This window comes from Galeopterus variegatus, unplaced genomic scaffold, assembly GCF_000696425.1.
Source record: "Galeopterus variegatus unplaced genomic scaffold, G_variegatus-3.0.2 Scaffold369, whole genome shotgun sequence".
In the NCBI taxonomy this organism is placed as follows: Eukaryota; Metazoa; Chordata; class Mammalia; order Dermoptera; family Cynocephalidae; genus Galeopterus; species Galeopterus variegatus.
In genome coordinates this window covers 490,088-505,429 of record NW_007726480.1, presented here as the reverse complement: position 1 = coordinate 505,429, position 15,342 = coordinate 490,088, and positions in this window count along the sequence as shown.

Genomic DNA, 15,342 nt, shown 5'->3' with positions numbered 1-15,342 from the left:
CTTGGTAGAGCATAGTGCTGGTGACACCAAGGTCAAGGGTTCGTATCCCCATACCAGCCAAGGACAGAAAATAGAATAAAAAGAAAAAAGACTTGGCAAGACATAAACAGACCTTTCAAAACCAGCAACAAAACTAGATGACTAGGTCACAAAAATGTCCTTTAATTACTGCAGCAAAGTAAGGGACTTTCTCTCCTTTACCTCCTTTCCCCTTCTCCTCTTTCCTTCCAGCTTTAGTATTTATGAAGTTCTTACAATGTCTCCTTCCCAGGCCATGAGGGGTTCAAAGATGAAAATAACACAGTCTCTGTGCTCAAGATCTCACACTCGACTGAGAAGACAGACAAGAAATTGTGTGACTTCCGCACACTTACATGCAGTGCCAGCACAGGGGGCTGTGCAGTCAGAGAGAAATAGAGCAAAGGCTTCACACCTGCCTGAGAAGCTCAACAAGATGAAGGTGGAGGTGAAGGAGGATACAGACACTGAGGTTAATATGTGAGATGGGGCCTGGGGAGGGAGAGGCTGCAGAAGTAACCAGAGGCCAGGGTGAAGGGCCCGGGGGCTTTGGCTGGTTCCCAAGGGCGGGGCAGGGTGGTTTTGTCTAGAGCCATTTTGGGTTGAGGCAACTGGGGGTGTGGGCAGCATGTGATGTCCTACAATGCACAGGACAGCCCCCCACAACAAAGAGTGATCCAGCCCAGAATGTCCAAGACTGAGAGCCTCTGCACTCAAGTCCTGAGGAGTCACCAAAGGCTCTAGGCAGGGCACTGAAATGTTCGGAGCTGTGTTTTTAGATCCGTTATCAATATTGGAGAAGTTAGGAAACTTTCTATCAAGCAGAATGGAGCTAAGGGATGTCTGTAGGAGCCAAGGAGCTGAAGGCCTTGGATGGAGAGAATCCCAGCCGAGGGAGTGTGGTCCCATAGCAAATCCTGAACCAGGCATCAGAAATCCTGGCTTCACCTCACTTCTAGCTGCAAGCTGAGTGACCTCAGGGAGGCAAGACAACTTCCTAAGCATAAGAACATATACAGTTGACCTTGAACTACACAGGGGTTAGGGGTGCTGACCCTCACACAGTTGAAAATCCATGTATGACTTTTGATTCCCCCTAAACAAAACTATTAAATAGCCTACTGTTGACCAGAATAACACATATTCTGTATATTGTATGTATTATATACTGTATTCTTACAATAAAGAAAACTAGTGAAAAGAAAATGTTATTAAGAAAATCATTAGGAAAATACATTTACAATGCTGTACAGTATCTACCAGGGTACTTCAAAAAGTTCATAGAAAGATTTGTATGATCTTTTAATTCTATCTTTCCATGTACTTCAAAAAGTCATGGAAAGATAGAATTAAAAGATAAGTACATGGAAAAATAGAATTAAAATAAATAGAGTTAAAATATTAAAATGAAAAATATTTAATATCATTGAAATATTAAAATAGAATTAAAAGATAGAACAAATCTTTCTATGAACTTTTTGAAGTATGCTTGTATTGAAAACAACGTATGTATAAGTGGACCCAGGCAGTTCAAACCTGTGTTGTTCAAGGGTCAACAATACTGTTCTGACCTTATCCCTGTGTTGCTGTGATGATCAAATACAATAGTGTTTACAAAAGAGCTTTGTGAAGTGAAAACAAATGTAAATGAAGGATATTATTATACTATAGAGAGCATCTTTTTAATAATTATACAACTATTATATGCTCATTATAGTAAAGTAGAAAATATAGTTAAGCAAAAAGAGGAAAATAAAACTCACCTGTCATTCCACTATCCAGAAATGACACTACTAATATTTAGGTGTATATTTTTAGCTTTCCAGGCATGTGTGTGTGTATGTGTGTAATTTGTAATTTTTCATTTAAAAATGGAAACATACTTTCCCCACAAAGAGCATCTCATATCAATAAAATGTTTCTATGCTATTATTTTGACAAAAATAATAGATTGATATTTTTGTCATTAAATTGTTGCGTCATTTCAAATTTTTCACATTTACCATCATGGGAGTTACATCTCCTAACTGCTTTTAGTTCAGTTAAAGCTGAGCAATGCCTCGCTGCAGGCATGTAGCACAGTCAGCACCCAGCCCTGGCCCTGGCCCTCACTGCTGCTGGTGGCAGCATCTGTGTGGGATCCTGGGGTACCAGGCCAGAGGGGTAATAAATACTCCCCACTCGGATGAGAGAGTTGATTGTACTTGTACCTTTATCATGATAACTTTGCTTCCTACTCTGGATTGGGAGGAAGATGGGAAGGTGGCCCACCTAGAGAAGCACCTGACGCATTTCAAAATCACCACATATGCTTCCTAAAAACCATCTCAGCAGCCCCACCTGGGGCCATGTCACCAAAGCTCAGCCAACTGAGAGTGCTGGGTCTGTTACTTGCTTTACTTCTCCAACAACTTAGAAAGTATGACATACCCCAGGGCAGGGCTGAGCGGACCTGATAGTGGTTCACTTGTCCCAGAGACAAACTCAAAATGCAGTAAAAGCTACACTGCAGTACAATTTGGAGCAGTGAAAAAAACAGAACTCACCTAAATGTCCAGAACAAAATGTGGGACTGTTATCAATAGCACATCCATTTCCTGAAATATTAACCTCTCATTTTAAATGATAACTGTTAAGACTATACAATTACATCTAAAATTATGACATAATGTTAAGTGAGAAAAGCAGGGCTTCTAGGTACAGAAAGAGAAATACTGCATGTCCTCACTCAAAAGTGGGGACTGAAAAAATAAATAAACAAACAACAACAACAAAAATGCAAGAAAGAAAGATACAACAATCACAATAATTCCTTGAACTCCCAAAAGGAAAGAACAGAACTGAGGACACTAGAGGTGGAAAGGGGGGTGGGTAAGGGAGAAATTGGTAAAGGTCCACAAAAAATGTTTAAATTTTATAACAAAATAAAAAATAAAAAAGTAAAGTCAGAATACTACCAGGTAGATGACAGATGCACTTTCAACTGCTTTATTTCAGTGAACTAAACTAAATTCTGAACTAGAGATAATGTATCATTGTTTTTTACATGTTTTATACTGATGTGTTTGAATCTTTTCTCCAATGCTGGTTTTAAATAAGTTTTCATACACACATTTAATCACATTTAATCAGAATTTCAGCACAGTAAATGAGAGATTCACTTTCGTCTGCTTTATTACAGTGAATTAACTGAATTCTGAACAAAGAATGATGTATCATTGTTTTTTACGTAAGTTTTATGCTGATATTTCTGGACCTTTTTTCCACTTAAAATCAGAATTCTGCTGTTTCATTGTAGTGAATTAAACTAAACTCTATACTAAGAATTATGAACCATTGTCTTTTATGTAAATTTAATTCTAAGGCTTTTTACCTTTTTTCAAATGCTGGTTACAGTATGTTTACATATATTCATTTAAAATCAGAATTTTAGCCAGTTAGATGAGAGAAGCACTTTCAGCTGCTTCATTACAGTGAATTAAACCAAATTCTGAACTAGGAACTATGTAGCATTTTCTTTTACATAAGTTTTATACTGATGTTTCAGGACCATTATTCGAATACTGGTTTTCAATTGGTTTTAGATAAGTATTTAAAATCAGAATTTTAGCAAAGTAGATTAGCGATACACTTTTAGCTGCTTTCCTTCAGTGAACCAAACTAAATTCTAGACTAAAAATGATGTATCCCTGTTCTTTACATAGGTTTTATACTGATATTTCTGAACCTTTTTCTAATGCTGTTTTCCAATGTGTTTTTCATGCACACATTTAAAATCAACGTTTCGGTGATGTAGATAAGAGATGCACTTTCAGCCGCTTTATTTCAGTGAATTAAATAAAATCCTGAACTAGGGAAAAAAAGAAAGAAAAGCAGGGCTCAAAATTGTATAGAGAACAAAACTACTACTGTGTTTAAAATTATCATTTGCATGTGAAAAAGAGGAAACAGTTCAGCAGCTCTCTTTGAGATCATGGGGGGATTTTTTTTGCCCCTTCTCCGTTTTCTGAAAGTTCTGTAATGTGGTTATGGCTTTCATAGTGATTGTGTGTGTGTGTGCGTGTGTGTGTGAGGAGGTGTGTGTGTGTGTGTGTGTGCGTGTGTGTGTGCGTGTGTGTGTGAGGAGGTGTGTGCGTGTGTGTGTGTGTGCATGTGTGTGTGCGTGTGTGTGTGTGAGGAGGTGTGTGTGTGTGTGCGTGTGTGTGTGAGGAGGTGTGTGCGTGTGTGTGTGCGTGTGTGTGTGTGTGTGTGAGGAGGTGTGTGCGTGTGTGTGCGTGCGTGTGTGTGTGAGGAGGTGTGTGCGTGTGTGTGTGTGTGTGTGTGTGTGTAAGGAGGTGTTAAGTTCTGGGTCCTCTTTTCCCACTTTGCTGCATTGCGAGGTGGAGGACAGGAGAAGGGAAAGGAGCAGCTGGGCTTAGCAAAGCTGGTCACTAAGTTGAGAAGATGATCAGAGGAGTCACAACAAGGGGTGCTGTGTCCCCAAGTAGCCTGCTTATGCCATCCTTGGGGATCGTGCCTGGGCTGACGGCCCGAGACTGGGATTTTCTGCTATAGAGACAGCTCTGAGGACAACACAGAGCTTAATCCCAACTTGGCTCCATAACAGTCAGTGGGATGAACCATTCCGATTTCACAGACCCAGTTGGGACCACACGAGGCAAGTCCCGATTTTCCCGAGGTCCTCTGTCCACCAGAGGCTCTTGTGGCCCCAACCACATGGCCACAGGCATGGAAGAAGAGGGAATCTTCTGAAGGTGGCAGTCTGCCCACTGGCCGACCCCTTGGCTGAATCTACTGGGTTCCAGAATTTTCCGGCTCACTTGGACACAAGTGCCCGGGAGGCTCGGGAGGCTGCAGCGGCTCCCGGAGCTCCTGCACAGTCTCCTCCGTGCAGACGGGCCCCGGGGTGGGGAGGCCTTCCTCCCTCAGCTGCACATCGGGGTGGCGGTTCTGGAAGGGAGAGGGGGAACCCCCGCCTCCAGGTCCCGCCTCGGCGCCCGGCCCCTGCATGCAGCCCTGAGGTCGCCTGTGGCTCCCCTCGCCCTCGCCCCCCCCACCCGCCACCGTGTGTCGCGGATTATCTGACACCGGTGTCCATTCTCTTGGTCTCTCTCCCTCTGAGTGCCTTCGCTGCGTTTCCATCTGCCTGTCTGTCTCCCTCTCTCGCTGTGCTCTTTGTGCCCACCCCGGCCCCTCTCGGGTTCCTGCCACCCCCTCTGGGGACGTAGGGCAAGGCCTCCGCAGAGAGAGCGCCCGCACTCTCGGGCCTCTCCTCCAGCTTCTTTCTGTCCCTGTCCCTGCTCCTACCCCAGCGTCTCCTTCCTCCAACTCTCCCCGACAAGCACAGGCATCCGAGAGCCCTGCCGGGCTTCCGAGCAAGTCGCAGAAGGACACCCAGGAGGAGGCTTCAGAGGGAGAGGCGACCGTGGCTGCCTCTGACCCCTGGGGACCTTCACGCCAACCCCCAGCGCTGGGGTAACTACTCCAGACCCGAATTCCTCCCTCCTCGGAGCAAGGCCGCCCTGGGGACAGAAAGCCAGGAGAGAGGACGCAGGAGATAAGGCAGGGGAGGAAAGGGGGCGACGCAGGGATACGGGGGACAACGAGAGGCAGAGGAAGAAGGAAAACGATTTTGCATCCGTGGAAAGAAACCTCCCTCCTGGCCAGAGGTGCGGTGGGGGCTGGACCAGGCTTTGGTGGCCCGCAGCGCTGCCCCTGAGTGTTTGACAGCAGGGAGGTGGCAGGGACAGGGGGAGAGAAGACAGTGTCCTCAGCCCGCGTGCGCCCTGAGTTTGAGCCCCACGCTGGCTCTAAATGGCAGAACCACGTGGGCGGGGACGGAGCGACCCGGGCAGTGACACAGAGGCCCAAAGAGGAAACGCGCCCCTCCCCGCGCCCCAGGAGTCCGGGGCCTGGATTCTGGAGCCCAGGCGGCGAGTGTCATTCTTACCACAAAGCAGAACTACGCGCCCTTTGGAAACGGTTGTCTCCACAGCTGTTTGAAAATCCCCTGGTACTTGGAGACAAATGATCCGAGTCAGGCTGTGCTAACAGGTCCGCTCTGGAGCCAGGCGAGAGGTGGGACCGATGTGGCCTCCATCCCGGGCCATCCATCACCGCTCAGCACAAATCCCCAGGGGCCACCGGCCTCTCCGACAGTATCGTTTACATTAGAACATGATTGGGAAACCTCCAGAAAAAAGAAGGGTGGCGAAAACACACACATACACGCGGGCCAGCTGAGGCACCTCGCCCACAGAGGCAGAAAGGCTGCGCGGCCCGGCCACCATGGGCCCAGCTGGCACTGCCCGACTGTCCCTGAGGAGATGCAGGAACATTCTCTAACCCCAGAGCCACCTTGGAGGGAGGCGGGGAGGGGGAGCTCACCTACATGGCTCCGCACACCTGTCCCAGTGTGGTTTCCACTGGGTTTAACACCCCCTCCTCCCCAAAATCTTGTGAACTCAGCCAAAGGCACTGCTGACAAGAAAACATGTTTGTACCTCAGACTCTCACAGCTAGGACGGGAGGGAGTGCAGTGCTTTGCACTAGGCCGGGACAGCTGGGGGTGGGGGGGTTGCTGGGAAGGCCCTGAACAGAGTGGCATTTGGGGAGCCCCTGAGACAGGAGGAAGGGGCAGACGCAGAGCTCCCAGAGGTGGGAGCTCCCAGCTGCTGCAGCTGACAGGCTTGGCTAAAGAGGGATTATGCACCTGTTTTATCTGGACAGAAAGGCTGCAAGTTATGGCTGTTTTGCTCTAACACACCCCATTAAATATTCCTGGAATCCAAATGCAAAAGGAAAAAAAACCAAACCACTTTGAAGTTCCAGACAAGGGGGGATCTGGTGGGGTGGGGTCTGGGTACAGCCGTACAGTGTGCTGTCTTGGACTCTGCATAGGAGGGCCACGGACACTTGCCCTCTAATTGGGTGTGTCTGGGCATCAGTTTGTCCTTGGATCTCAGTAAGTAGGGGTTGGGAGTGAGGGGTGGCCTCCATGGGTGCAGCTGCCGCCTGCCTAGGAGGAAGGGAGGAAGAGCCTTTGGCCAGGGTGTGTCTGAGTGGGATGACTTCCTGAGAGCTGGGCCATTCTGGGTTTCTAGTAAAGCGGGACTCACAGGTGCTGCTCTAAATGCTATAGATGTGGGTATCATTATTGTCTGTATTACAGATGAGGAAACTGAGGCACAGAGAGATTAAAGCAGTTTTCCCAAGGCATGCAGCAAGGAAGCAGCAGGGCCAGGATTCGAACCCACATTCAGACTCCAGAGTGCCTGCTCTTAACCAGAATATACCACCATCTCTTTAACTACATTTTAAAACCAATTTGTTTGGCAGGCCATACCCCACCCCCTCCTGGCTCTCACCCACTGGAAGGTTGCCCCCAGCTTGAGACCTCTCAGGGTCAGAGCCTGCATGCCTGCCTGGACACTCCTTCTTGGGGCCTAACAAATAACCTCAGAGCCTGTTTCCTGCGGTGTTCCCGGCCTGGGAAAGTGGGAAAATTATACAAAGCTCGATTGCCATTAAAAAGCTAACACAGGAAAGACGATCAGGACCTTTCTCTGGCCAGTTGAGGCCAGCGCCCCCCGCTGGCCATTCTCAGGATTTCTTGAGATTCAAGGGTAACCAAGGATCTTCATTTCCTTGGGTGCTGCAAGGAAATTCACCCTCACCCCCACCCTGGCAGCAGGTGCCTGCAGACCCTGAGGGGACGGCAAGGGCTGGAGGGTGGGCTTTTGCCCCGTCCACCTCCCTGGCGATCAGGAAGCACTCCCTACAATTCCTTAAGGCTGTCTTCCTTTCCCTTGTCCCTGAGGCCAGAGGTAGTCTTTCCTGGAAGCCGGGGAAGAGGCCTCCCTGACCCAAACTCACCCTCACCACCTGCTGAAAGTGTCCACATTCCTGAACTCTCCAGAATACTGTCTCCCCTTCTCCAAGCAATTCATCCAGACTCCTCTGCTACCAGGAATATCTGTCCAGGACACAAATCAGATTAGGTCTCTCCTCTACTCCAAACAGTTTTAAGTTTGTTGGGGCCAGCTGCCCAAAGGATACAGCCCCATGTCTTACCATGTCATACGAGGCCCTCTGCAGTCCAGCCAGCCCCCCAGCCTCTGCCTACTGTATGTAGCCAGAACAGACTGACCGTCACTGTTTCCAGGGATCGGTTATGCTGCTTTCCCTGCCCAGTGACCTGATAGACATCTCCTACTCATCCCTCGAAGCCCCATTGAAACATCTTCTTCCAGGGCTACTCACACCCATCTCTCCTGAGGGGCAACAAAACACAGAAAGAAAACAACAAACAAAAATCCAGCAGAACACTTTGCACTTACCTGTCATTATATCCCCTTGTGTCATATTCGTTTAATGTCTGTCTCCCCACTATAATGAGTCACTTAAGAGAAACTGACTTTATCTTTGTCTTCCCAGCTCCCAGTACCAACAATGCTGTTGAAGTGCAAATATCCGGGAGAGAGAAACACATTGAGCCAACAATTTCCACTAACCAACAGTATCAATGCCTTCCTGTAGTTAGTTTTAGCAGAGAACGTGTTCAGAGAGATGCAACTACGGATGGGGGAGTTTTGATGTGACAGGGAGCAGATCTGTCCTCTGGGATGGAGTCTTGCCAAAGGGGGCTGGAGAGGCAAGCCTGGAACATGGAGCCCCTGAGGGGGCTGGGGGCCTGGCAAGCTGTGTCAGCCTCCGGGCTTTCCCCAGCCAGCTCTGCCCAAGGGAACCCATTCTGCCTCCTGACTCACCCACCGTAGACCCTTCCTTTCCCACCGAGGCTTAACCCTAGCCTTTGGCGTCCCACTCCTGGCATCGCAGAAAGCAACTCCTGGGCTCCTCCTCTTGGTTCCCCCTCTTGGTAAATCCATTGCAGTAAGTACAGATCATCTTCATCTCCATCTTCCCTGTCCTCGGGTGGGTAGCATCTTCCCCTTCCTGCTGCGTCCACCCCAGATCCCTCTGCTCTGGAGGTCATTGCAGCAGCCTATCCAGAGGCACTGCGGTGCTATAGAAAATGCTGGCTTTGAAACAAAATCAATCTGAGTTTAAGTTCTGCCTTAGCCTCAGTTTCCTCATCTGCATAGAGGGCTAAAGAACCATCCCTGAGGGTTGATGTGAGAAATAATGAATGCAGGACCTCAATTAGCAAACAGTAGGTGCTCAATACATTGTAGCTCTTGGGTCCATGTTGGTGAACATGTAACTTCCCTTCAAGTTAGTCAACAGCAGTTGACCATGCTGTTAGGTTCACAAACCTGGTCAGAAAGGTACGTGAGCCATGGCATGGAGTGTGGGCACACAGCATGGTGTACAGCCCCGAGCATACAGGGGACAATCCCATTTTTATAGGGATAAATAATTATAAATAAATATGCTTCAAAAACATCCAGAAGGATAAATACCAAAATATTAACAGTCTTGGGTAATGAGTGTTTTTTTTCTTTTTTTTTTTATGTATTTATCTTCTTTTTTTCTAAAAGGAGCATTCATTGAGAATAAGAAAAAAAATTAAACCACATGTGGTAGAAATCTGCCTGCAATATGGGCCTTCGATTCAAAGCACCATCTGGGATTTGCATGTCAAAGAATTGTGGTTTACAACTGCAGATGGCTGTAGCCTCCACGTGGAAAGAATTAGGGTAGCTGAGCATGTCCCCACCTTAGGAAAGTCCCGTGTGGAGAGAAGGCAAAGGCTACTCCCAAAGTAGAGGCTTCCCTCAAGCCACTACAAAACAGAAGGGTTTTGTAAAATTGATGGCATTATTGCTTAAAACAAGTTATCCATTAGATATGTATTATTTTGAATTTTTGTTTTTGGAAATTAAGTTACATTTTAAATTCATTTGGTGAATTCTATGTTTAAAAGAACACTCTAAGAGAACTTTTGTAAACAAAGTCATTTCCATAGTTCAAACTCTCACTTCCTTGCATCTTTCTGTTTTATAAACTGGCACATTAGTTGGTTTCTTTGAAGCAAGAAATGCTTTCACTTACTAGTGAAAACTGGATCTATCAGGACAAATGCCACCACATTTATTTCGGGATAAAACTCTGACGCCATGGCATCCTTCTTTGGCTTTGACATGTTGGAATGCACCACAGCAAGGGAGGTGATAACATTTCTGTGTCTGTGAAAAGCATGTGAAGCAATTTTATGGGGTAGTTTCTCATCAGCCCTGCTCACAGTTGAGGTAATCAGCTAAATTAACTCTTCCCAGAGTTTCAGCTCTTAGGTCTACCAAATGTATGGTAGAGAGGCATTCTTTTTCATAGTTTCTTTTTTTTTTCTTCCCTTTTTGTCTTTTTTTCTTGACCAGCAACGGATCGCAACCCTCAGTGCTGCGCCCGCGCCTCGCTCAGCCCGTGAGCGGCCGGGCTGTATGTGGGATCCGAACCCTCGGCGGGAGCGCCTCCGCGCTTCCCAAGCGGCGCACTATAGCAGTGCGCCACCGGGCCGGTCCCCTTTTTCATAGTTTCTTATCCCTCCGTGGAGAAGAGATTCGAGACACATTTGGCCTATATTGTTTTAACATAAAAACCAGGCAAGTGAGGTGCTAAATATTCGAAGTAAGAGTTATGAATCATAATAAAAAGAATCTTTTCAAGAGGCAAACAGATCCTCAAACTAAGACTATCTAAAATCTATTTACAAAAGAAAATTTTACAGTGTAAAGTAGTTAGTTTTAAGAATTGGTTAATTCGACTGCTTAATTACATCGTCAATAACCTAGATTCTTTTAGTCTTTCTGCTCTGCTAACTCACGTATTTTGCTCTTCTCCTTATGGTCACAGAATGGCTACAACAATTTACAATCATCTTGTCCTCAAATGGAAACATCCAAAAGCCAATTTCTAAATCAATCACTTATGAGAAGAATGGATTTATTGTGAACTGAGTCATGAATCCCTGCCTGGCACTGGGGAGGGGACCCTCCTTCAAAACAATGGTCTTGATATTTGAACAAAATCAGGGTTTGGAAAGAAAGAAGAAGGGAAGAACGGGCGGTGGATAGTCTACTGAGAAGAACTATCACAAAGACAGATATGAGATTTATAACTGACAACTCTACGTGCTAGAAGACAGCACAAAAAAATGTATTTACTGTTCTAGGAGAGAAATAATTCAAACCTGAAAAGCTATGCCCAGCCAAACTATCAATCAAATGGGAAAGAGAAATAAAGTCAGGTTCAGGTAGGAAGGAATCAAAAAGTTTATCTTCCATAAAACTTTCAATGAGTAAAAAAGTGTATGAAGATGTATTCAATCAAAGCAAAATAAGAGTTTAAGGAAAGAATATCTGTGATCCAGGAAAAGTGAAATTAACTCAGGAGTGCAATGAAAATAGCTGGAAACTATGCAGCAAGTCTCGAAAACAATAGGTCAAAATTAAAATGAGAAATATCAAAGAATTCTACCCTGTAAGTCTTCAAAATGCAAATGAGTTTCATTTCCCTTTTCTATGATTAGGAAGGAACCTAGACATTTTTGATCAGATGAAAACATACGTTTCTCCTGTCAACCACAACAAAAATAAAACAGCTAGAAATTCCAGGGAAAATAAGTAGCTGCAAACCATCATAGCAAAAATATGGAGCAGAATTGAAAGTGGCATGACATTGAGCAATTGATTGTAATTGTAAAAAGAATCCACTTAGCTGTGAGATTTACAAAGGTTTCCTTCTGGTGGCCCAGTATACACTTCCTTTTGTATGGATCTATTCATACATTTTGGGGTTCATCAGTATATGATATATATATATATCATTGTAATTTTGAAAATGCTGTGTTTTTTTGTTTGTTTGTTTTGTTTACAGCTTTATAATAAATCTTGGCCAATAAATTGGCAAAGTGAGGGAGATTTTTTTTTTCAAGTTCAAAAGGGGACAATATTTATTATTTAGAAACACATACCTAAGATTTTTTTTTAAGTTTGTAAAATCAATAGTGATGTTGTTCATTGCTGATATTGATAATGCATGACTCTTCCTTTTGCTATTACATTCAACAGTTTTTGATATATTGTGATTTTATCATCTCTTGTTTTTTCATGAGATTTTTGACACTTGTAACTATGCACATATAAAGTAGACTAAAAAGTTAACTACAAGGAAAACTCTGAGAAAAAAGGTCAAAGGAAGGAGAAGGAGAAGAGGAAGGAAAAAGAAAAGTGGAACATTACATGTACTGAGCAGAAGGCAGGGAATCCAATAGAGAAATGAAAATTATCTCTTGCAGGTTGTCTGTGAATGGAACCAAGGGTGTCACTGCCCTTCCCTGTGTAAAGTGAGGGAGATTTTTAAAAATATTTTAATTGATTATTCATATACATAGGGCACAGAGCTGACTGTCAGCACCAGCGTCCAAGATGTGATGATCAGATCAAAGGGAGATCAGTTATAATCACAGAACAAAACGTCAAGGTTACTTGTCTTGAAGAAGTAAAAGTAATGTTACAGCTGATAGAAGTTGAGATGGTTGGAGAGAAAAAGTGGGAAAAAATGAAGGTGCTCCAATTTCTCATTTATTTAGGGAAGGGAGTTAATAAATAGTCTGAAATTTATGAATTTAGATATAAAGATTTACAATGACCAAACTAATAGCAATGAGCACTCAAATGTCCAAATTATGTTCTCTAAATACCATTTTCTACTAAAAGTAACTAGAACTCCTTGGAGAAATGGTTAATCCAGGTGTGGGGCAGCAAACGTGCCCCCTGAGCTGGGAACATCTACTCATATCAGAAAACGAGGAAGGTACCAAACACTCTTGGAGTCAGGTCAAGAGGACTCAATAGTGAACTTGAAGAAGCTTTCATTGGCCAAAGACAGGACAATCGGAGCATCAATAAGAATAAAAATGCAATGGTTTGAAACACATCAAACATAAGTTCATCATGATACCCAAAGAAAAAGAAACTCAGTGGTAGCTGTCAGAGAATGCTAGAAAATCAACTCATCATTATAAAAACCGGTAATTAAACAAGCTTTAAAGTAATTAAAAGAGTCAAGCAATTATTTCTGCTTTTCCTCTGTCTTAGGATAACCAAATAGTCAAAGGAGAAATTTCTTTTTATAGAAGCATTCCAACTGTTTCAAGGGTCTAGGCAATTGTCATCAAGAGCTGCTAGAATCATTCACAGAGAGACAACCAGACATGACGTACCTCCTGGTGGGAGTTAACAGAACTATGTATAAAGTATTCTTGCCAGAAAATTAAATCTGGATCTAAGCAAGACTCCAGACCTAATTGCCAATTTACTGGAAATACAATAAATAGAAGAACATGCTGAACAATATCACTGGGGTGCAATCATCAATATCCAGAGAGTGGAAACTCTATAAGTCAAACAACCTAGTTTCCTCAACAAATTACATTGCAATGGGGAGGAAGGGCGAGGAACCTATGGATTTAAAGAGACTAAAGAGACATGTCAATTCATTCTGGTATAGATATTTAGATCCTAATTTGAACAAACTGGAAAAAAAATGACTATAGTTTCAAGAGACTGGCTATATTGAGGAATTATTGTAATTTTTTAGGTGTGGTAATGGCATTGAGGTTATGGTTTGTTTTTTAAAGATTCCTTATTTGTAAGAAATATATACCAAAATATACGGATAAAATGATACAGTGCCTAAGATTTGTTTCAAGATAATTGATGGAGGGGAGTAAGTGGATATATTCATGAAACGAGATTGACTCTGGGTTCATAATAGTAAAAGGCGAAAGATTTATATGATCTGAAGAGAAACCAGGGTATCTGGGTTCATAATAGAAGCGGGGTTCTGAGTATACACAGGCTTACTGTACTCTTTCTCTCTGCTTTTATACATGCTTGAAGTTTTCCATATTAAAAAGTTTCAGAAAATAAAGGTTTAAGTATTGTTTAAAGCTAAATGTTAACCAGTACAAAACCCAAAATTGTAATGTATCAAAAATCAGGAAATGGAGGCAGAGGGTTGATGGTGGTTAGTGGAAGTGCACTCAGTTTCTTATTGTTCATTGAGAAGAGGGCCCCAGACACTATCTGCAGTGGGAAGTCAAGGCATAGAGATATGCATAGATGATTTAGAATTATGGAGACAAACACTAGAAACACCCTAAAGTAATTATTAAGAGGAGGAGGAGAGGGGAACCTTCTCATTTTATATTATTTTGTATTGTGTGATGCTTTTAACTTATGTGTATATTAGTTTCCTATTGTGGTAAAATATACATAATGTAAATTATACCATTTTAGCTATTTTTAAATGTACAGTTCAGTGGCTTAAGTATATTCACAATGTTGTGCAGCACCTTCACTACACATTTTCAGAACATTTTTATCATCCTAAACAGAAACTCTGTACTCGTTAAACCATAACTCTCCATTCCTGTCTCCTTCGAGCCATTTTGTTTTCTTTTTATTGATTGATTGATTGTTTATGAATATTCTTGGGATACAAAGCTGATTGTCATCACTTGTGTGCAAGATGTGATGGCCAGATCCAGAACATACCCTAGGTATGTTCTCTCCCTCGAAATATGCAAGTCCAATGCACCACTGCAGTCTTTCTTTCCTTCCTTCTTTCTCTTTTAGCTCCCACTTATGAGTGAACACATGTGGTATTTATCCCTCCATGCTTTGCTTATTTCACTCAACATAAGTTTCTCCAAGCTCATCCATGTTGTTGCAAATGCAAGAATTTCATTCTTTTTTATGGCAGAGTAGTATTCCATTGTGTAGATATACCACAGTTTCCTTATCCAGTTGTCCACCTATGGACATTTAGGTTGTTTCCATACCTTGGCTATTGTTAACAGAGGTGCGACGAACACGGGAGTGCAGGTATCCCTTCAACATGATGATTTCCATTCCTTTGGGTATATACCCAGAAATGGGATTGCTGGACCATATGGTAGATCTATCTTTAATGGTTTGAGAAACCTCCATACTGTTTTCCATAGTGGCTGTACTGATTTATAGTACTCCAACAGTGTAGGAGAGTTCCCCTTTCTCCACATCCTTGGCAGCATTTGTTCTCCTCAGCCTTTTTGATTATAGCTGGTCTAACTGGGGTGAGATGATATCTCAATGTGGTTTTAATTTGCATTTCCCAGATGGTTAGTGATGTAGAACATTTTTTAAAGTACCTGTTGTCTACTTGTATGTCTTCCTTTGAAAAATATCTATTCACCTCCTTTGCCCATTTTTTAAATGGGTTATTTGTTTTTTTACTGTGTAATTATTTAAGTTCCTTGTATATTATGGATATTAATTCTTTGTTGGATGTAGAGTTTAAAAATATTTTCTACCATTCTGT